The sequence below is a fragment of the Episyrphus balteatus genome, chromosome 1 (assembly GCF_945859705.1).
Source record: "Episyrphus balteatus chromosome 1, idEpiBalt1.1, whole genome shotgun sequence".
In the NCBI taxonomy this organism is placed as follows: domain Eukaryota; kingdom Metazoa; phylum Arthropoda; class Insecta; order Diptera; family Syrphidae; genus Episyrphus; species Episyrphus balteatus.
In genome coordinates, this window is record NC_079134.1 from 51,188,347 (window position 1) to 51,211,472 (window position 23,126).

A 23,126-nucleotide genomic window follows, 5' to 3' on the forward strand; every position below is an offset into this window, starting at 1 on the left:
TTTATTTCGTTCAGTGTATTTTAAATTTTATCATCTTATGTTTTCGTTCACTACAACCACGAATGAATGAATTTTATTTATTTCTTTTTTTTATAATTTTCTACATTAATTATATGAGTACATAAACGCTTTAAAAACTGCAAAGCTATTGCACATTTTCGTAAAAAAAATTTTGAAATCTGTTTTTTGATGCAAAATGTAAAAAAAGTATTTTATGAAAAATTTTAAACACCTGTGGTATAAAATAAATCTATGGAAACCTTAGTGGCCAACTTTCTTAAAAATATTCTGGTCTAAGGGGAATATTTTTAAGAAAGTTGGCCACTTAGGTTTCCATAGATTTATTTTATACCACAGGTGTTTAAAATTTTTCATAAAATACTTTTTTTACATTTTGCATCAAAAAACAGATTTCAAAATTTTTTTTACGAAAATGTGCAATAGCTTTGCAGTTTTTAAAGCGTTTATGTACTCATATAATTATTGTAGAAAATTATAAAAAAAAGAAATAAATAAAATTCATTCATTCGTGGTTGTAGTGAACGAAAACATAAGATGATAAAATTTAAAATACACTGAACGAAAAAAAGCCAATATTTTATGAACTGGTTGCGATAGAACATTTTTCTATCTGTTTTTAGAACAGTCATAAGTCTAGCTATCAGCCAATTTAGGGTTGTCCATTCTCTATTGCAGACCCTGTATATATTCAGACATATTCTAAACAAAAATTCCCAAGGAAATGGTTTCGGGAGAAGGGCCCCCATTTTGAAAAATGGCGAAAATTTCCATTTTTTTTTGCTTTCCCCATATTCTTAACCATTGAAGAACGAAATTCAAGCTAAAAAAATAATGAAATTTCAGGAACTTTTCAGTTAGGAGTTTTTTTTCAGAATAGGCCTGATTAGGACGATTACAACTCAACTTCAACTTTTTGAATCGTTATACCTAAGAAACGGTGGGTTTTAGGAAAAAAAGTGTCATGACACTTTTTATATATAATAATCTGGTCTACAATTCTTGCATTGAAAATTTTTTGATAAGACTTACCGTTTTGCTTAAAATCGTGAAAAACCCATTTTTTTGACCTTTGACCCCCCGTAAATTTTTTTCCACACCTCGGATCGATGAGGACTTTTTAGATTTAATTTAGGATGGTGTTTCCAACAATCCTACTAATTTTCAGCTTGCTGGGAATTAATGTAACCTGACCCCCTTATTTTAGTCTAATTTGACCGGAAGCCTCTTGAGGCTTCATGTAATAGCTGACAAACATTACTGAAAGGGAATATTCTTTACAAAATAATGGTGATATTATTTTTTCTATTATAGGTGATATAATTGTTATATTATTTTCTCCCAAACTATGTGAAGTAAAATCTTAGTGCCGATCAAATTTTCTCAGTAAATCATACATTTTACTTCGAAAAAACACAAAGCGCCTTTAAATTAGTACACATTAAGATTTTTTTATTTAATATTTTTCAATAATTTGGAATGAGAAATCGATATGAAAAAATGATAATAAAATATCAAAACAAATTTCCAAAATGTGACATTTAAATATCATCCTGATAATAAAAATGTTGTTTTAACATTTTAGATATCATAAAACACATTTTATAGAGCATTTTTAGCTGATATTTAAAAAATGTTAAATTGATATTGGTTTTTTTTTTTCGGTGTATGACCATTTTTGTGGCAATCAATATTTTCGACTTTTTCTGTTACTTTTTGAGTTTTTGTCTATAACTTGAAAAGCAAGACCAATTTGAAAATTTTTCAATTTCAATTTGTTACAAATTGAATTTGTTACAAAAAACGAATTTTTGATTATTTTGTCTAACTTTGGACCTCGAATATCTGTTATACGGTTAGATATTCCAAAATGTGTATAAGACCTTTTTTGTAGAGCGTTCAATTTTCTACAAGAATATTTAAAGAAATCTGCTAAAAATATTTTTTATTGAAGAAAATTGTAAAACTGCGAGGCGAAAGATCTTCCCATTAATATAAAGAGCTCATATTTGATGAGTATATTTTAGAGGTGTCTAGCAAAAGATATTCGATTTTTTCTACCCACCCTAATAAGTAGGTACACAGTACACTTAATACTGGTGAATATTTGTTTGGTTGCTGGAGCTGGTGTTGTTAACATAAGTAAATTGATGTCACCTTATTACAAACTATTTCGAAATTCGAAAGCCCCACCCGAATTTTTAGCCATTACCGGTTGAGTCTAAATCCAATATATTTTAAGAGATGAAACACAGACCTTTCACATGTGAATTGGAACGTGATTGGGCACAACACAGTGTAGCCAGGCCCATTGTTTCAGAATTCAGAAAATACGGAGTCTCAAGAAGTATTCTCAAAATGTACCAAGTTTGAAAGAAATAAACTTCAGAATCCTGATTTAAGAAAATTTCATCTGACGTATGCTTATTGCACAATTGTGAAAACCGTCAATGAGACAAAATTTTAAAGTGTTTAGATAAACATTTTACATTTGAGTAAAAGGACATAAATTAAAAATTCAGTCAAATAAAAAAATTGGATTCTTCAAATCTTTTTCCATGGCAATTATTGGAACAAAATCAGCAACTATTAATATACAGGGTGTCTCGGAATGAGATAAGAACATTTTGAGGGATGATTCTTGGGTATAATCTAAAAAAAAAAATTGTTCTACAGTAACTCTCTATCTGCAAAGTTGATACCCCCTAGCGATGATTTAAGAAAACGCTAACTTTGGCATGCCTTTACTCATGTTAATGTTAAAAACTCCGTTAATACTTATGATAAAAACTTCATTAATATCTTCATTTTTAAAAGAAATTCTATTCTTTGTAACTGCATTTAAAAAATGTTAATATCTTTTTTTATTGCTCAGATATTAATTTTTAAAGGAAATTATTTTTTTTCTTACCCATGATCATTTTTGACTTTGGGCCGATTTTCTTCTATAAATGTATAATAAACAGTGTTTTATAAATTTATTCTTATGAAGAAAACAATAATGAACAAAAAAGTTGTTCACAAGTTTGCCAGAAAACTCATAGATTTTATGATATTTAAGAAAACCTGCACCAGGCAAATTCTCTAAAAAATGTGTTTTTTTGATTTAGTCAAAAATGGGTAAGAATTAAAAATTAATTTTTGTAGTTTTAGTCTATTTCTGTTTATGGACTTAGTTATCACAATTATTTAAAAAGTGCTCCTTGATTTTGTGTGCTTGATAGAGCCGGTTTTTTTTTATTTTATTGCGAATATGTAAATACACTATTAGAGTGTCAGAAAAACTACTTTTTCAAAACATAAAACTCAGTGTTTTTCTTTTTATACTTCACATTGTTTAAAAGCATGATGTAAAAACTATTATTCATTAAGCCAGAACTATAATTGGCGGATGGAGTCGGAAGCTACTGCCAATTTATGTTGTTTTCTTTGACTTTTCGATAAGTTTTCATCCGTCGAGCGCGGTTGCGAGCGCTGTTCCCCTCCGTTTCATCCGACGCTTCAGTTCTGGCTTTAGGCATATTAAATTCAGATATCTACGTTATTTACCTACGACAAAATATTTTCAGCGTTAAAATTTCAGTGCAAAGAACAAAAAATTATTCTTGAAAAGAATAAACAAAAATATGTATTCCTACCATATTATGTAGTTTTTTTTAAACCAATAAACATTTTCAACAGAAATTCGCTGAATGATATCAAACGTTTGTCAACCGCAATGGTATCACATTAAAAACGTATTAAAGATATTTTTCATCCATTTATGTCATTAACAGTCTTTTGGCGAAATAAATTGAAGTTATAAAAAAGCCGATAATAATATTTTAATACCAATCTGAATATTTCAAGACCTTCGCCGAATGGACATAAAAATCTTATATCAAAGATATAAACCAAAGTCACCGCAAAGGCATTCGCCAACTTAGTTTAACTACATTCTCAGAATGCCTCCGGTAATAAAACCTTGACGAAGACGAAAGGCTCACTTGGTTATAGGTTCAAATTTCCAATAACAAATTTTACGCAGTCGCGCACATGCACAAGCCTCTCGCGGTCGGTATGTATTGAATTTCATATGCGCGCAGTCTGCGCCAACTGATTTCCAACTCCATCGAACAGTAGAAGGCGTTAAAATTCCAATTAACGCCCCTAGATTCTTTATTTTTTTTGTTTTGTTACTTCTTTGTTTTTTGAATTCAAATGTCGTATCGTGGTATCGTATCCTTCGTTATGTATGGAAGATGGTATCTTTGGAACGAAATTCTTCCTTGAAGGCTGCTGCACGAAATCTGAAATCAAATAAGCAGATGCAATAATTGATTTAATGTCAGAGTGTGGATGATTCCGTGAAATAGGCGGACAAAGGGATAATTTCCATTTTGACCAAATGCTACTTTTTTTTTCTTCTTTTTGTATCTTGATACAATAATGTGAAAATACCTTTTTTCGTTTTTTTTTTTCTTTGATTCAGGTGAGAAAATTGTTCGATTTAGCTGCTGAATCAATACGCCTACAATTCCTCTGCACTAAGCCGCTTTTTATTCGTCGCTTAATTTATGAGAATTTTCTTCAAGAAATCCTGGGAAATATTTATCCATTGTGGTTCCTTCTTAAGTTCGAAATTCGAATTAAATTTATTGCTTATTATCATTTTATTGGACATCGTTTACGGACGGGACGAATGACGACGACGTAGAACCTTCAATGGACAAGTTTTATTTTATGGCATTTTCGAATGCCCACTCATTTGTCAGGTTCTTCTAGGGGGCAGCATCGGTGGCGGAAACTCGTTTCAACCGTTTTATGACTTAAATTTCCTGGACACCTGATTGTGCAATGTTGGTTTATTGTCGTCCAAAGTTTTTAAGGGATTATTATTGAATTGGTTGTTGGTTTATATGATGTCGAAAATCAATTTGCAGTTAATGTCACTTTGGAGTGATTTATGAAATTATTTTTTACTTTTGATTTCTAGTTTGATACTTACTAGGTGAATCATTTTGGTGTTCCTCGGGGGCATTATGTAGGTAGCTACTATAGGCCGGGCTAGGTATTTATTCATAAAACTAATCGAAGCCGAGATAATAATAGCATTTGGCATCACGATGATGGAGAATATAAATGTGTATTGTAAACCATGAATTTAAAGAGATTTTAGAAGTTTGCAATATAAGTAGAAACTTGTTGGCATCAACTTTTTAAATAACTAAACGGTGTTTAAAGTTTTGCAGCAGAACAAACTAATCTTTTGGAATGTATGATAAAGTGCGATAAAGCTTTAAAGAAGTTGGAGATATTCTGAACTGAACGATGCAAAATTTAATAAATTGTCAAATAAAGATTGAGTTGAATTAAATGAATTATTAAATATCATAGCGCCCATTGTCTCTTAAACCTTGAAATATTTGGCATTTGTTATAATCTCTAAGTCAACGACGTCAAGAAATCTGATTCACACTAGATCTACCTTTCTTTTTACTGTAGTTAAGTTAACGGTGCGTGTTGGTGCTCATTAACCGTCCTGTTGTACTCGTTGATAAAAGTGCACCAGTCCTTTTCAGGAGTATGATAGCCTTAGATAACAGATAACTAATAAATGAGACAAGAGCCTTTCATTATTGTGGTCCTTAATTACGTTTAGTATTTTGGTCTGTAATTTAATAATTACGGTCCTTAATTATGTTTTAAATATTAGGTTCCCCTGTGAACTTGCAAATGTAAGCAGAAGTGCATTTAAGTTACTCTGTTCGTGCAGTGTTTTCTTTAGTGGATTTTTTGGAATCCTAGACATAAATCGGGACAGGATTATTGGACAGTACTCCTTTAGAGGTGACAAGTCTTCGAGGCGAAATGCTTCCTCAAAAAATGCAGTTATTTGATTTATATATTCAAAAATTCCTACAGAAAGGCGGTAGCTTAGCGACAATATTTACCAAGTGAATTCTCTATAACTAAGAAATACAAATTTTATATTGCCAAGGTCACTCAGAGTTCACTAAAAGTAAAACCCAGTTATTTTCGTACTATTTTTGATATAAAATTGAACATCGGTTTTAAGGCTCCATCAAACGGATCTGTGTTTTAAATGTATTGAGTTTGCTGAACAGATCAAACACGAAAAGAATGAACATAAAAAGAGAAAGCTCATGGTTGAGGAGCTCATTGTAAAAAAAACATGGTATCTAAGGTCCTTGATCACGTTGCATAAACATCTTGTCAATGTTATATGTACAACTTTGGAGTTGTTTTGGGAAACTCAAAGGCCTCTTTGAATAAGGAAAAGAAAATGTGTTTTTCGTCACTTGGATAAAAAACTTGTTTTCAGAATTATCTAATCAGATTTCTATAGCTGTTTTCAACCATTTGTGCAGCCTTAATTTGAGCCATATTCAAACAGTACGCTAGGTCTTTGATTTGTGCGGTGGTCAAAACAAAAACTACACCATGTTTTCCATCACATCTAATTTGCTTTTTAAAAAAGCTTCACAAAATGTTGGAAGCCATGAAATAATTTTTCCTGTATCTGGATATTCTTACATTCTCTTGTTAAAAAACAGTTAATTTTATTATGATCTTTTTTAAAATGTTTTTGAACTTGGTCCATTTTTAAGGTAAGGAAAAAACAGGCAATGTTAACGTTAACAGAATACTGTGAAGTTCATGAAAGTTATTCATCTCTTACGATATTGCTATTTAAATAATATTTTATAAAATATTAAAACTTCATACATGGTTACTCTTTACGATCATGCATCTGCATTGACTCCGAAAAGAAAGATTTTTATTATTATTTGTTTTCAACATATCATTTATTTATTATGTAGCTATTATGTGTTCTCTTTGAACAGAAAAATCGAACGATTTGTTAAAACGGTTTTATTTCTAATGCTCATTGCTTAATGTATAACTGCATTGTTTTTTTATTGGAAAAGCTTATTCAAAGCTTTAATGTGTTACTGAATTCTGATTATGTTTGGCATTAGAATTTAAGTTAGTCTTAATAAATATTCATTATGACCCTGGAACTGTGTATTGCATCCGCGCACTAACCCCAATGTACATAATGATGTTAATTTGTAGTTTCCAATGAAATATTTGTTAAATCTAATTTTTTGCTTACTTTCTAAATCATCCATTAAGCCTACGGCAATGGAGTTTTAATATAAATTGTAATGAAATTTATCAAACATAAAATAGTGTAACCAAAAACAATAACTATCTCATTTCATATTTCAATATTTTAATATGTAATGCACACATAATTATCACAAGGTACCTGCTGTTGGTGTTTGTTTGCCTCATTAAATTCAAATTAACCAAACCACATTTACCTGCAATTGCATTTTATTTATTTTTGCATTAAACAAAGAATTTTGGTCTTAGTTTGTGTAGGAATGGAAAATTAATCATAAATATAAACAAGCTATAAGCTTATTGGCTTCCATTAAAAACGTTGTTTTTTTTTATTTTATTGAATCTTTTATTAATATTTTTTTATTTTGTAAAAATCTGGCACGCATTAACTTAAACTATATAAAAATAGGAACATGGACATTTTTTAATGTCAGTTCGTGACAAAATCGTATTCGAGCAGCCAACCGAACCCGAAAAAAAAATTAAAAATTAATTTCAAAATCCACCTTATTTATCTGAAGAGGATCATAAGATCGTAAATGCTTATCTCGGAGATACTTTCATTTTATTTTATTTACATTTCGTGTTTAAATTCAGTCTTCGTATTCGTATTGGAAGTTGAAAGTGTATGCATTAGCATCTGATGCATGTGGGTGGGATAGAGATTTCAAATTTAAATAGCTGACAGGCGGTTTTCTCTTAATAATGCCGCTTTCCCACCATAATCATTGATCGAATAGAACGACAAGCATTATGGTTGGTTATTTTTATTGCTTCCCCAAAAACCAACCAATCCATAGCCCAATGTTTGTGTGTGTATTTTTTTTATTATTTTCTTTGTTTGTTTAATTTAAGTTAATCCTTGATTTCTTCATTCATATTCAGTCACTCTCGCGTTGGGAAATAATAAAAAATTAAAAAAAAAGAACTCACAATAGATGTAAATATTTGATAGATATTGTCGGAAGAACTGAAGAGTGCCTTTTTTTCATTTTCACTTTTTTCCAATGTTTATAATATAAAAAAAAATATAAATGTATGTGTATAAAGCATAAAACGAGTACCTAATCTAAACATTGAGAACAAATGAACTGAAATGACTAAGCACAATAGCTATGCATATATGCAGTCAAAGCCTCGCGCATCCTCTAGCGCCTTCATTCCACATTGTGAAAAGGCTTATTGCATCCGTATACCGTATATATCCAATTCACATACAAAAAAAAAAACATTGCAGGACGAGGACGACTCTGACTCTGTGCAAACAAATGTGGCGGCAAATTGTTTGCCCTGGTGCTTAGTTTAGAAGGATTTATGATTTAGTTTTGTTTTGTTTTGGTTTTTTTTTCATTTTATTTGTACTCTGATTTGGAATTTTTATTTATGAATAGGAAATCAGCAGAATGCATTTAATTGGTGTAATAAAATGAGATAGAAAGGAATGAAACATTTGCAACATCATGTTATTTTTTTCTTTTGGAAAAAAAAAACAAAATCTGTGTAATTACTTTTGGTGGGAGAATTTGGAACGAGTATGCAAAATAGAAATAAATTGCCAAATAAAAGGCCTGGGAAGGTCAACAGAAACTGTAATTATACGGAGATTGGATGGGAAACTATTCAGTATTAGGTAGATACGCTTGCGTTACATACATTTTTCTAATTTATCCTGATGGATTTTAATTTCATCTATATTAAAGAATTATGTTGATTGTTATTTTCTTTTAACAGCCAAAGATATTGAAAACGATATGGGTCGACAAAAAATTGTATTACGGTCATGGCATCTATTTAATATTCGCTTAATAGTTATTTTTATATGTTCCACATAATTTTGATGATAATACATTAACAATGTTAGGGCTGCCAGACGTCTCGATTTCGTCGGGGCTTTATATCGGGGCTTTAACTGAACTGGCAAATAAATTTCAAACCACCTAAGTTAACACAGTTTTAAAGTATGTAATTGGAATCTATGGTGGGTCGCGTTATTTATACCCCGTATCGAAGATAAATCTTCCAACTCAATCATCCAATCGCGTTTCACAACAAGCGAGGATAAGAAATCGACCTCGAAACGACATTTTATTATCATACGCTGAAGCATTTACAGTCTTATAACTCGGGGTCATGTACTCCTCTACTTTTTAAGCATGGAATGCGCAGTACAATTGAATCATTTATTTGCAAAACATGATAAGTCCACTTTTTTTCAAAATTCGTTTTTTTGACTAAATTTGTACTCCAGGGATAACCACGTCTGTCTTTAAAATATGAAGTATCTACTCCATCTATATCCGATTTTACAGCTACGCGAAATATTTTTTTAGTATCAAAAACAGAATAAGTCCCGGACTTATCATCTTTTGAAAATAAACTACAGCTTCTTTTTGTGTAAATGGTATATTAGATTAATGGCTGAAAATCTTAAGTTTAAAGCTACTTTAAAGTTAAATAAGCAGTCCGGACATTGTATTTTATTCTCAAATACAATTGTTTGATAGATTGGAGCTAAAAGCAAAATTGCATATCCATTTAAAAACTAATTTCACATCCGTTTATTTTCAAAGTATGATAAGTCCAAAAGCGTTTTTATTTTTTATCTTTTGAGCTATCGATCCAAAAATTAAAAACGAAACGGTATTTTGTAGCTAGGCAAGAGTTCTACAGAATATATTTTTTATAAATTTTTCTACGCATATTAAAAGAAAATAGAACGTTTTTTTCTTCTCCTGAAAATTTTAAAATCATGGACTTATCATGTTTTGCAAATAAATGATTCAATTATCGTACCGATTATCGTACAAAATTTGAATCGCATTCGATAATTGTATCGTATGTGTGCACCAAAGTATCCGCTGTATCCATATCGCACGGTCGAATGCTGATGATGGAAAACAAAAGGTGGTATGCGATTGATTAGATGAGGGTTGTACCGTGTGGTGGGTTTTAATTCACCTATGATTCAGTTTTGAGATTACATAAAATTTTTTAACTAACATCCAAATAATGGATAAAAATGAGAAAATTTGTTTGACAGATAATGAAATCGCATGGTGTATGTGCTTTCTTTCGATATTGTTAACGATATCGGTACATCTCAAGTCGTGTACGATGATTGTATCGTGTATTCCATGCTTTAAAGAATTGTGCCCAGATTGTCAGATTTCAAAATCATATACATGTTCCAGAACAAAATGCACAAAAATTTTGGTCAGTGTTATCGCCGCCGCTATAGAAAACATATCCATTTATAATAAGTTATTTGTGTTAGAAGTGTTAATTTTCTGAAGTTTGTATCGTTTTTCAGATACCTCGTGGAACAACAAATCCATTCTTTTGAGTGTCGAAAAACAAAAATGAATCTGCGGAATCCGAAAATTCTTCGGCGATTTTTTAAAGACATAGCTAAAATAATAAGAGCTAATGATGTTTTCTTTATAAATCAAGCTCAAAAACATGAAAATCAGGTGCAACAAAAAGAAAAGCTCCACCGGTCCAGGCCCAATGTCTTGACCATATTAAAAGCTAAAAATATCTGAAGAGATCCTCAGAAAAGAAGCACTCAATGGGGATGTGACACAGCTTCCACATTTGAACAAAAATTATAGAAGAAGAATAGTGTTTGAATTGTCAAAACTTTATGAAGTTTATTTAATTATGGAAGTGAGAAAGTTTATTTTAAATAATGATAGGGAAAATCTCTTCCTTTTTGTAGTAGCTGGCTTGCTAACAACAATTTCTTCACTTTCTACATTATGCAAAAATTGATGATGACAATATAAAGGAATGCTTTTTCAAACATTGACATTTTTTTATCAGTCCAAATAACTTTCCCTCCATTGTCGTTTCTTTGGAAGTTCTTCCCCGTTTTAGCGCACAAGTACCTTAAGGTCGTACACTTCATTAGTTTCAAGCTGATGAATCTTATAAAGCGGTTTTGACTTCTTTGCCAGCTGAATAATGGGCACAAGTTGGTCGCAAGTAAAAATTGGGCCTGATTATAAGCACCTTGCTTTGTTTTTTCCTATCAAGGAGTGCATTTTGTCGCCTTCATTCTGCGTATGCCCATGCCAATGCTATAAGAAACTTTTGCGTTATAGATTTCACACTGTGAGTTTGCACAAGCTGAATTAGAGTGACAACATGAACTTACTTTTATTTTTCCCAAAGCAATTGTCCGACCAGATAACTAGGTGTTCTATATCTTCTGCGCATTTATCAAGGTAGATCTTGAGGCTTGCACTTGCACCAATCTCGTCGGATCCTTTATGGGAAAAAGCCTTCATAGAAAACCACTTCAAAAATGGTAAAGTTGAAACAAAGCAGTCTTCTTTTATAAAAAAAAACATTACATCCCCACAGGGTAGTTCAAGTTCCAAAGCATTAAAATCGTCTGGGCTATGCATTTGAATATGATTATGTAAAATACAATTCGCCATTTTTGATTTCGCGACATCCAAATATTTCAAGCGACGAATCGGCCCTTGAGAATACCAAATGTCCGTTCAATTGTAACTCGGGCACTACTTACCCGAATATTAAAATGGTTTTGCATCTCCGTCAAGGGACCATTATCACAAAAGGGTGTCACCAAGTTAATTTGTAGGGAACAAGCTGAGTCCCGAAGTAAATAGTATTCCCCCGATACCAGTTCATTAATTCGATCAGAAATTGGACTATTTCTGAAAGCCCGTGCATCATGGAGTCGGCTCGTAGCTCCTACAAATATTATTATCTAGTTTATTTTTTATTTCTAGTAGGCACATTTTTAATTGTTGTTTACTCAAGTTTATGAAGATTTTCAGCTGAGGTTATGTTGTGTCAATGGCTTTTTATTTAAATATCAAAATCAATATTTTTCAATAAAAACATTGAAGTCTCATACAAACTCGTACAAACTATGCAACCGTTCTTCGAAGATTCTTTTGTGTGTCTCTGTTTCTCTGAGAATATAAAATAACTTTAAACCTTCACTTTCGTTTCAAATAACCTCTACCTACCTTAAAGTATATATAATATCGAACGATTCAGCAAAAAAAAATAAGCAACATGTTTCTAGCCAATTACCCAGATGTCACAAGATATTTATATATCATCTCCAAAAACGAAGACGACATAAGGATGGTTTTAAGCTCTTTTAACTATACCAACAGAGACTAACCGTCCTTAAAACTTTATTTCACATGAAACTGTTTTGCTTTCGTTTATAAATTATTAAAAGTAAAAAATAAGAAAAAATAAAAAACACATCATTTCGTCTACACAGATATTTATGTATGAATGCAGGAAGACCAAAGTCCATATATGTACACGAGGAGCATCTTTTTTCTCTCTTATAATCGGATCAAGCATAGATCATTGAACAATTTCTACTGTCGAATGAACGTATGAACGGACTTTATACTAAAGAAGGGACACACTGGTGTTGTTATGGTCAAAGGATTTTTTGTTGTCAAACTTTTGCACTCATGTGCTCAAGAATCTTAGTCGAGCTAACTTATAGCTTTAGCCTTTGATGGAACTCTTAAACCGGAGATGGAATCCTGAAAGATTTTTGGTATTTCGACATATATTTGCCATATACCTACTATCAACTTTCACATTACACTCAAATAACAAGAAAGAGTTAAGAAGAAAAAAAGGATAGACTGCCCATCGGCCTTTGAATGTTTCCTATACATTTGAGAAAGGACACTAATCCGCCGCCACTATACCATTGCCAACGAACGGTACAATATACCTTCTGTATAGCAGAAGCAGCGGTGGCTTCTCTCTTCTAGCCTAATTAATAATTAATGTTTGATTTTGTATGTGCAGACTAACCGACCGCCAGAAAGAACGACGAACCAAAAGAAAAAAAAAAAAACGAAGAGAAGAATCAAAACAGACATAAACCATGAAGCTGTTGAAGCCGAAGCCAGTGCAATTCAAGTTCTGGGAACCGAACAATACAATGCGAATATGTGTGCATAAAATTTTGTATTTATGGGCGAAGGATATGAATTATTGTACTACATCACCAAATCCGAAAGAACCAGAGTCCTTGTTTTTTTTTTTTTTGTTATTAAAAATCCATGCAACAAGATTCTGCAGAAGCCACTCAAGTTCCCGTGGATAATCTGTTGGTGTTCCCTATACACACCGTTCACAATGCTTATTATTGATCACATCACATTCATGTAGGTCCCTTTCCTACCAACAACATCTTTCCTTTGACCTTAGATCAGAGATTTTAAGATATCTATACATTCATTTTTTTGCGTAGATACCTTCCTATAGAAATTTTTGACATTCGAGTCAACTCAGCGTGTCGAAATTACCCAAACAACTATTCAGCTATCTGAAAAAAAAGGATCCATTTTCTGTAATAATATACTTTTACCTAGATTTAATGACAAAAAGTGCCAAAAGTGAACAAAAAGAAATTATTGGTTTGTGTACAAAGGACACACACACAAACACAAGAACGAAAACGAGATCAAAAGAATTTTGGTAACATCTGGTCTGGGATCTGCAATAAAGCAATTTCAATTTGCTATTATTTTCAATGTTTTCAAAATAACTTGAGAAAGGGACTGTGTTATAATTTTGTTGTTTTGTAATATTTTAAATGTATTTTTTCGATAAAAACCGATATGTGATATTTATTTTTTTATAACAGATTTCTTTTTTTGCACCTAATTGTTTTTGGCCTTTACCTTAAAATAAATCGAAATTTAAGGCAATTTGTCTTGTTTTGGCCGCTTAAGCGAAAAATTTTCTAGAACGTATAAAAGAAGCCGCACTTGATGCCGAACTAATTCTGTATTAAACTCAACACCCTAAGGATCATTCAATGAGTTAAATAGATATCAATCACCAATACACCTCACCTACTGTTCATGGATTTCGAGAATAACGATGAGATATTGTCCTGCATGGACAAAAATTATCAATCTTATTTAAAGTTCAAAGTGGAGTCAGACAAGGCTGAATGGTGTCACAAATTTTGTGTTACTAATAACGAGTGTCGGAAAGGAAACTCAAGCTAAGCACTACAACTTAAGAAGGAGACTTAAGAAACTTAGCTAGCATAGGAGAAATCGTTTTCAAGAAATTGAGAACACTCTCTTCTGCTATTAACCACTTCACCGAGAAATTAGCCCCCTAGACAGTGTTGCCAGAATATTTTCGAGGCAAGAAGCCGATTTTGAAAAATCTTGGAGCCAAAAATAGCTGCTTTAAAAAATGCAAAAACTTTTTGTGGCATGAGATTTAAAATTTGTTTTTTTTTTTTTTAATTTCAAATAACTTTTGCTTATCAAACTTCAAGTATAATTATTTTTTTCATTTTGTGATGCTAAAACAAACGAAACAACGTTTTAATACAGTCAAATAAGGAGAAAAAAGGGGTAAATCTCGGAATGAATGTTAGTAGAAATTTTTTTTTATCAATATCTTCCTTTTGCCATTCTATAACATATCTCAAAAGTCTAGAAAAATCTCATGTCCGCTTGTCGCGATTTCAAGGTCAAATCGCGAAATGGAGATTTTCAAAATTAGCAAAATTAGGCTATGGTATTATATACAGATATGATACATGATTTCAAGGTATTTTTTTAATGCTGATTCCAAAAAATCTAAAATCAAGAAAAAATCTAAAAAAATCTGATGTCCGCAAGTCTTAATTTTCTTGGTTTGAAGATAAGGTGCAGATTTTAAAAAATTGAAAAACTACACTTCAGACATTTGTGTCAGATCAACATGAATAAGGTGCATTATTTTTCAGGGATGGTCAGGCTGACTTGTTTGTGAGTTTTGTTGGAATAAGTGTTAAAAAATACCTTTAAATCATGTCGCTTATGTTGGTATACATATAAAAATTTAAACTTTTCTTATTAATTTTTTTAAAATCTGCACCTTATTTTCAACCAAGAAAATTAGGACTTGCGGACATGGGATTTCTTTAGATTTTTGAGGGTAGTTAAAGAATATCCAAACAAAGATTAAAATGAAAAAATTAGCCTATTAGCACTTATTCCTACACTGAAAAAATTATTATTCTTAAAAACTATGAATCTTGTTCATAAACCAAAATTCATACATTTTTAAGAAAAATTCATTAAATTTAAGCACAAATTCTTAAAAAAAAAGTTTAGATTTAAGAAAAATTCATAAAATTTAAGAATGAGTTTTCATAAAAATTTTCCTATGGAAAAAATTTTAATGAATTTTTTTTAAGAAAAAATACGAAGGTTTATGAATAAATTCATAAACTTCTAGCTCCAATTTGAAAGAATATTTTGCTGAATCATAGAATCTGGACATACTTTTATGAATGAAATTCACTATTATTTTCCATTCAGTTGTATTTTGAGTTAAAATAATTTTTAAAATTGACTTTTTTCCCTCCTAAAATTGAGAAAAATCTATTTTTAAAATTACATTTGTAAGGAGTTCATAAATTTTGTGTTTTTAAGTATTTTTTCTTAAAATGAATGTATTTTTTCTTAAAATGAATGTATTTTTTCATTAATTGAAAAATAACGAAAATTTTACCGTTATCCTGCATTCGGTATTAAGAACTTATTCTTAAAATCTAAGAATCTGTTCATACTTTTTAAGTTCGAAATTCATATTTTTCCAAAATTTAAGAATTAATTCATTATATTTTATGAAAGTATACATATAATTTATGAAAAAATTCTTACCTTTTGAGTTTTTAAGTATATTTTCTTAAAGTCTATGTATTTTTTCATCAATCTAGAAAATAATAACTGTTGTTTTGAATCTATGCCTTCGAAGGATTTCTCTGCGGATTTAGTTTAACATCTGATATTCAAAGTGGACGGTCGTTGCCGAAACAAATTTGTGAATAAAAAACAATATTTATTATGTGTTATGCATTTTAAACCACGTAAACAATTTTGAAGAGTATAAGACATTCAACAGTTAAAATTATTGTTGGTTCACGTTGCCTCTTTCTCATATTTAGATATTGTGTATATTGTGATCTTTCCCCAACTTATTCAATTTTGTATTGTTTTTTCTTTCAGCTGCAGAGCCTAATGCTGCCGATTACAATAAGGTAAAAGATAATTCTACCTCCTATTTCGATTTTTTGAACCAAATATTACATAGTCATTTTACCAATACAAACTTTTTTTTATCTTTCCAGATGATGCATCAATTAAAAAAGAAAAATTAAATTTAAAAATTAATGTACAGTGACAGTGACCAATAAAACATTTTTATTACGTTTAAACTCAATCATTTCTTTTATTTTTAAAAATTATTTCATTTGTTTTTTTTAGATTTTGGGTTGTTTTCTTTGGCTGTTTGTTTGATTGGAATACAATTTTTTTCAGGAACAATTTAAATGCTTGGAATGGTAATGTATATTTTATGCATCTATATAAATAAATGCATACATTTTAATGAAAAGTGTATTACATTTTATGAAGACAATCATAAAACTTTAAGAAAAATTCATAGTTTTTATGATTTGTTTCATAAAATTTAAGCAACATTTCATTTAAATTTTAACGAAATTTATGAAAAAAATCATAAAATTTAAGAAATAGTCTTAAAATGTAAGAAACTTTTCTTAAAATCTAAGAAACTCTTCTTAAAATCTAAGAAACTTTTCTTAAAATCTAAGAAACTTTTCTTAAAATCTAAGAAACTTTTCTAAAAATCTAAGAAACTTTTCTTAAAATCTAAGAAACTTTTCTTAAAATCTAAGAAACTTTTCTTAAACATGTTCAAAACTTTTCGAATTCGTTTATGAACAGAATTCTTAAAATTTAAGAACTTATTCTTAATTTTTAAGAAATATTCATTCCCTTATGAATTTGTTCTTAAAAAGATTCTTAAATTGAATGAATTTTTACATTGGCTCATTTGCCATGAATTTTTACATTAATTTAATGTACAAATTCATTAATTTTATGTACCTTTTTGGTTCAGTGTAAGATGAACAAGAATCTTCTTTAGTGATATCTTAAAATTTGCCCCTCCATAAAAAAATACCATTATTTCGTAGGTATATATATTTTTTGTAATGGATTGTTTTGATTTTTAATAATGATGGATTCTAAAATCTTCATGCAAAATTTGGTTCATCTACCATAACTTTTAAGGGTTTTTCGGCAGTAAGTTTGCAACTGTTATAATAATATGAGTTGACAGATGAAAAACAGGTATAACTTTTTTCAGAGACGTCAGATTGTCTTGATTTTAGATTTTTTGGAATCAGCATTAAAAAATACCTTGAAATCATGTATCATATCTGTATATAATACCATAGCCTATTTTTGCTAATTTTGAAAATCTCCATTTCGCGATTTGACATTGAAATCGCGACAAGCGGACATGAGATTTTTCTAGACTTTTGAGATATGTTATAGAATGGCAAAAGGAAGATATTGAGCAAAAAAAATTTCTACTAATATTCATTCCGAGATTTACCCCTTTTTTCTCCTTATTTGACTGTATTAAAATAATTTTCAAAATTATTCAAAGGAACTAATCGTGGTAAGTAGTAAACAAATTTATTAAGAAAGGGTTTCAAATTAATAAATGTTTTCTTTTGAAGTGGGACTTAAGGATAAGGAATCTATAAAGAAAATTGAAAGTGAAACTAAAACAAGAATGCAAGACAGTTACGATATTAACATTCCACTTCAAAAGAAACCGCGCATTCTGATTGTTGGAATGAAAGAGGAAATTGCAAGTAGTGATCTTCTTAATGCTCTTAAACGTCAAAATCAGCTGGACGAACTTGATATTAAAATGTGTTCGTGTATATATGTCACCTAAAACCAAATGGTATAATGCGATAATTGAAGTGGATAGTGTTGCCTATGTGCAAATATTGAATTGTACTAGGATAAATATTGGATGGGACTGTTGTAAAGCTTATACCCATTATAATATTTTGAGGTGTTATAACTGTTGTGAATTCAATCATATGGCCAAAGACTGTAAAAAAGAAAAAGTTTGTGCTCAAATAAAAATTGCAACTTTGAATTTAAAAAATGTGTGAAATTTTTACCTTTGCCCTTTTTCACTTTTCAGGTCAATAATGTAGTTATATTATAAAGCTAGTGCCGCAAAGAACATATACCTACCCATAGGTATAATTTTTGTTTTGCTGAAAATATCCCGAATATAACAGCCCTGGAAAGTAAGTCGGAGTAAAAGAGCGGGAATGGCAAATTCTTGCCATATACCTAAGAGAAAATTTAATAAAAATGACGGCACAACGAGACTCGATAACGACATGTTATTCAATATCCACCCCCACTCAGAAGGGTTTGTTCTAATTTAATTTAACATAAGTTCGTAAAATACCTTCTTGTTTATACTTTAGGAGAGGACTTATTAGTCATTGAAGAAAAAATGTGACATATAAAAAAAAAAAAAACATGGACGCCAAGGCATTAGAATGAGGACCACAGTCAATGAAAACAGTACAATTCAAATAGATGAAATGATTGTTTTTGAAAATAAGAACCTTACTGCCAACAACATGATGGTTACAATAATTTAAAGTGAAGGCGCAACTCAAATGATTACAGAAGCCCTTCATGACTCTTGGGAGAGAGTCAATCCAGCAAAGTTGCGGAAGCCCCGAACCCTTTCCTAACCAAAGGTCGCAAACGTACCGCGAGCGCTTCCGCCCACTGTATACCCGGAGTTTTTACTAAAAGCTGTGTTAGAATATAAAATTATATTATAGGCGAACAAAATTTACTAAAAGCTGTGTTAGAATATAAAATTATATTATAGGCGAACAAAATAATTCCGTGGTTTCACAGACTAATCCGTTGTGGAAATTAGTTTCACATCAAGTTTTAGATAAAGTTCGGCCAAGTTCTTATATTCGTAGGTGGTAAATGATCGATTTGGTTTAATCGGATAATCACATTCGACAAACTCATCCCTTATAGTAAATGGTCGAATTTTGTTTCCAAACATGCCGTTGGTTTATTCTCCAATCTCCAACAGAAATGAACTAGGCTCATAAGACAGGGTTGGCCGTGTCGACAGATGTTCTATATACCTAAGTCAACTTCTTACGCGTCGCCATCAGGTGGCGCCACGGCGTGTTAGTAAGCTTCCCAATTCATTAGAACCAGAACAACCTTTAAGTGATATTACCATAACGAGAGACAATCACCGACAAAACGGGGCAAGGTCAGCAACGACCTGCGGCTGATTGGCAGGAATGACTGGAACTGAGGCGAATGATACGAAAATTTGTTAGCTCATATACATTATTTATTAATTTTTATTTTCAGTGTTGCACATTGCACTCAATAAGACCTTTTGTTTGATTTACATAAATCACAAAGTCTCATAATTTAAGATAGCGTATTCTCCCGTATGCAATATTTCAACTGCCTCTTATAATTCGGAAAGGAACTCTAGATATTGTTCTTGTAAGAACTCGATTGATATCTCTCATTCCTTATTCAAGATTCATATGGATTAACATCTATAGAATAATTATAACATCCACATGCACACATCTAAAAATAACTTAAATTACTTAAAATCTAGGTCAAACTTAAGCTTAACTTAAATAACTGATCTCCTGGCATTGTTGTAAGAAACAAAAATCTTTTTTTAATTAATAAGCTGCAACCCTTTGATTGATTTCAATCCCTCATCTCATCGCAGCACCTACTTGAAACTATATCTCCAGTATCTGTAAACACACTTTAAAATAATTGCACTCACGTCAGAAGCGCCACTCACATCGATTTTCCAATTCACTGTTTCACTGCATTTCAAAAAGGCACACAGCGAAGATGATTCTTACACATTCCTCCTGCCACGTCCCACCCCTCCTTTGGCCATATAATGGAGTGCTCCAACTTCTTCAACCTTATACTTTTAACAACGAAGTTTAATGTGAGTGTGCATGTGCATGTGCGCCAGCAGCAGCAGCAGCAATTGTGCACGGATATCCTATTTGCTCAGTTTCCTTGGAATCCATGAGATGAGATCTATATCTTTACTTTATGTGAGATTCGTATCTATAGAAATATATTTATATGTAGGGTAGGTCTAACGTGAAACACATGCAGGCAATGCAGTGTGAAAAGTGAGAGACACCGTTCACTCTACTCTACTTCTTGTATACTTAAATTTTATAGAAATAGAAGCTCATAGTTATAAGAGTTGAACATGAATTCATCCAATCTTTGCAGTACATCTTCACAAATTGATGCAATCGTTTTGAATGTACAAAACTATGTTCCTTCTTTTTCTTCATTTTCTTGTGTTTATTTTTCCAAAAAAAATAAAATTTAGATAAATCTTTGCTAACCTCAAAAATACATGTGCAGAATAAATCGAAAACTTCTTCAACAAGATATCAATTCTAAGGAAATGAAGAATTGGTTTTGAGGTTTGCAATCAGAACAAAAGTCAATTTAGTCGAAACAGACAGAACTTTAATAATGTTCGTACCTATATTTTTGCCAAATAAAATTTGAAAAAGTTTTTATCGAAGCAATACTTTACCTAATAATGTGAAAATATTTTTTTATATATTTCAGATGAATAAAATTTTGATATGAGAACTTTTAGATGGTTCAGGATACGTCTGCTGAAATATGAAAGCCCTTCTATGAGAATTTTCATAGAATCACATTTTCTGAAATAAAACTTTTTTTTTCTATGTGTGCACACATCATTGAAAGTAATATATCAAGTCATATTAATTAAATTCCAAATATCATCGAACTCAACGGGGAATAATTATTAGCGAGAGAATGATATGCGAGTGAAATAATGCATCCTGTAGGGATGTTGATATTTATGATGAAATTCCTAGAAATGTTCTCCATTACTATCACATACTTGGTTCCTACTGCGAAGCAAGTGCATACAGCAATTTTATTCTGCTGTTTTTAAACAATAGAGACATTGGACAAAGGACTTCATTTAACATTTAAACAAAGGTCATTTTTGGTTTAGAAGATCATACAACAACCAAATATGTGATTGTTTTGCTCTTCATTATAAAAAATGGTGCAATGAAATAAAACGCAAAATAATTCAATCTCTACAAATCAAATAGAAAATATAATAATATCAAAAAAAAAAACCGTCATTGGTCTTGTTCGGTTCTTATCAACATTACTTACTGTTTTCAACATAAATTAATGCAATTAAGCTCAATGTAAATTTCGGTTCTAAGAAGAGCCCGAACGAAAATATTGGTCTTATGAAGACGAAGGAATATTAGTTTGCTCAAAAACTCCAAAAGAAATCATCGTACTTTTCTTTCGACTTAAATAAATATGATATTATTATAAGTTTGGAAAAGAGATGAGATATAATAACACTGGTCAACAAGGTTTTTGTTACAGACACCAAGATATACTTTTCTATAGGTTTTTTGGGTGATGAGCTCGAATCCGAAGTCAAAAAAATTCTATCACATCACGTTTTTGAGATAATCCCGTTAGAAAATCGAAAATGCCGCTTTTTACCAGTTTTCGAGATTATTTCTTAGCTTTTGGTTATTTGTTTTAAACAAAATTGTAACGGTTTCTTATAGAACTAAATCTTGTCTTTCTAAATCCGTTTAAATCATTTAAAAATCTCTTATCTTCTTTGAGAAATCTGAAATTGAAATCAACGTGTTTGGTATATCTCATGTTTATTTACTTTTAATAGCGAATATCGAAAAGTTCTTTGCCAATCGCTTTAAAATTTTGACACAACGTTTCATTTACATTCCAGTAAGTTCTTATCTTGTTTGTAACAAGAAAAAGAATTATATTTTTCTCACTAGTAATTATTTAGTATAAGTATCTGACACGGTCACGCTTTGATGCATCTCACTGCGATTCACCACCTTCGCAAAAATAAAAACTTGCAAGATTCTAAATGGAACGTTGTGTCAAAATTTGAAAGCGATTGGCAAAGAACTTTTCGATATTCGCTATTAAAAGTAAATAAACATGAGATATACCAAACACGTTGATTTCAATTTCAGATTTCTCAAAGAAGATAAGAGATCTTTAAATGACTTAAACGGATTTAGAAAGACAAGATTTAGTTCTATTAGAAACCGTTACAAATTTATTTAAAAAAAATAACCAAAAGCTAAGAAATAATCTCGAAAACTGGTAAAAAGCGACATTTTCGATTTTTTAACGGGATTATCTCAAAAACGTGATGTCATAGAATTTTTTTGACTTCGGATTTGAACTCAGCACACCAAAATCCTATAGAAAAGTATACCTTGGTTTCTGTAACAAAAAAAAAGTTTAATTTTGTTGACCAGTGTAATTTAAGGACTACAAATGGAAGGATAAATTAATAACACATGGCTTAATAGCCCAAAATAATCTTTTTTCACAACACTTTCAAAAATTCGAGTGCGTTATCATAATACATAAAAAATGCTTTATTTGTGGAAATGAGCACCAACATAATTATTAAATTATAAATTATCGAGAGAACCGGATGAAAAAATATTCAATTTTAGCATTTCATCATTGCATTCTTGGATTTTAGATTTTGAGTGCCTCTTGCACATATCCTATAAGTTGAAAATAAAAAGTGGTAAGCGAATACTTAAAAAAAAGGTGGCTGCAACAAAATAGTCTTCAATCCCAAGTTTGATAACGAATGAGGCTTTAAGTTGACTTGCCAAAGCAAATATACTGCCCAAAAAACAATGAAAGCAACACTGCAAGAAAGATTTTTCGAAATCCAGAAATGACTTGGCTAATTTTTAACTTAGTCATTATTTTTCGAATTTTATTAGAAGTAATATCAAGTGAATGTGAAATTGATTCTGAAGAGCTTAGCCTTTACACCAACGAAACCAGGAATATATTACCTTCGACATTCTTTATATTATGTGCCTTCAAGTATTCATGAGTTGTTTCAGAACTAGATACGAAGCAATTTATCGAAGCTATCATTTTACCACTACTTGGGCGGTTATCCGAAGAAGGTCA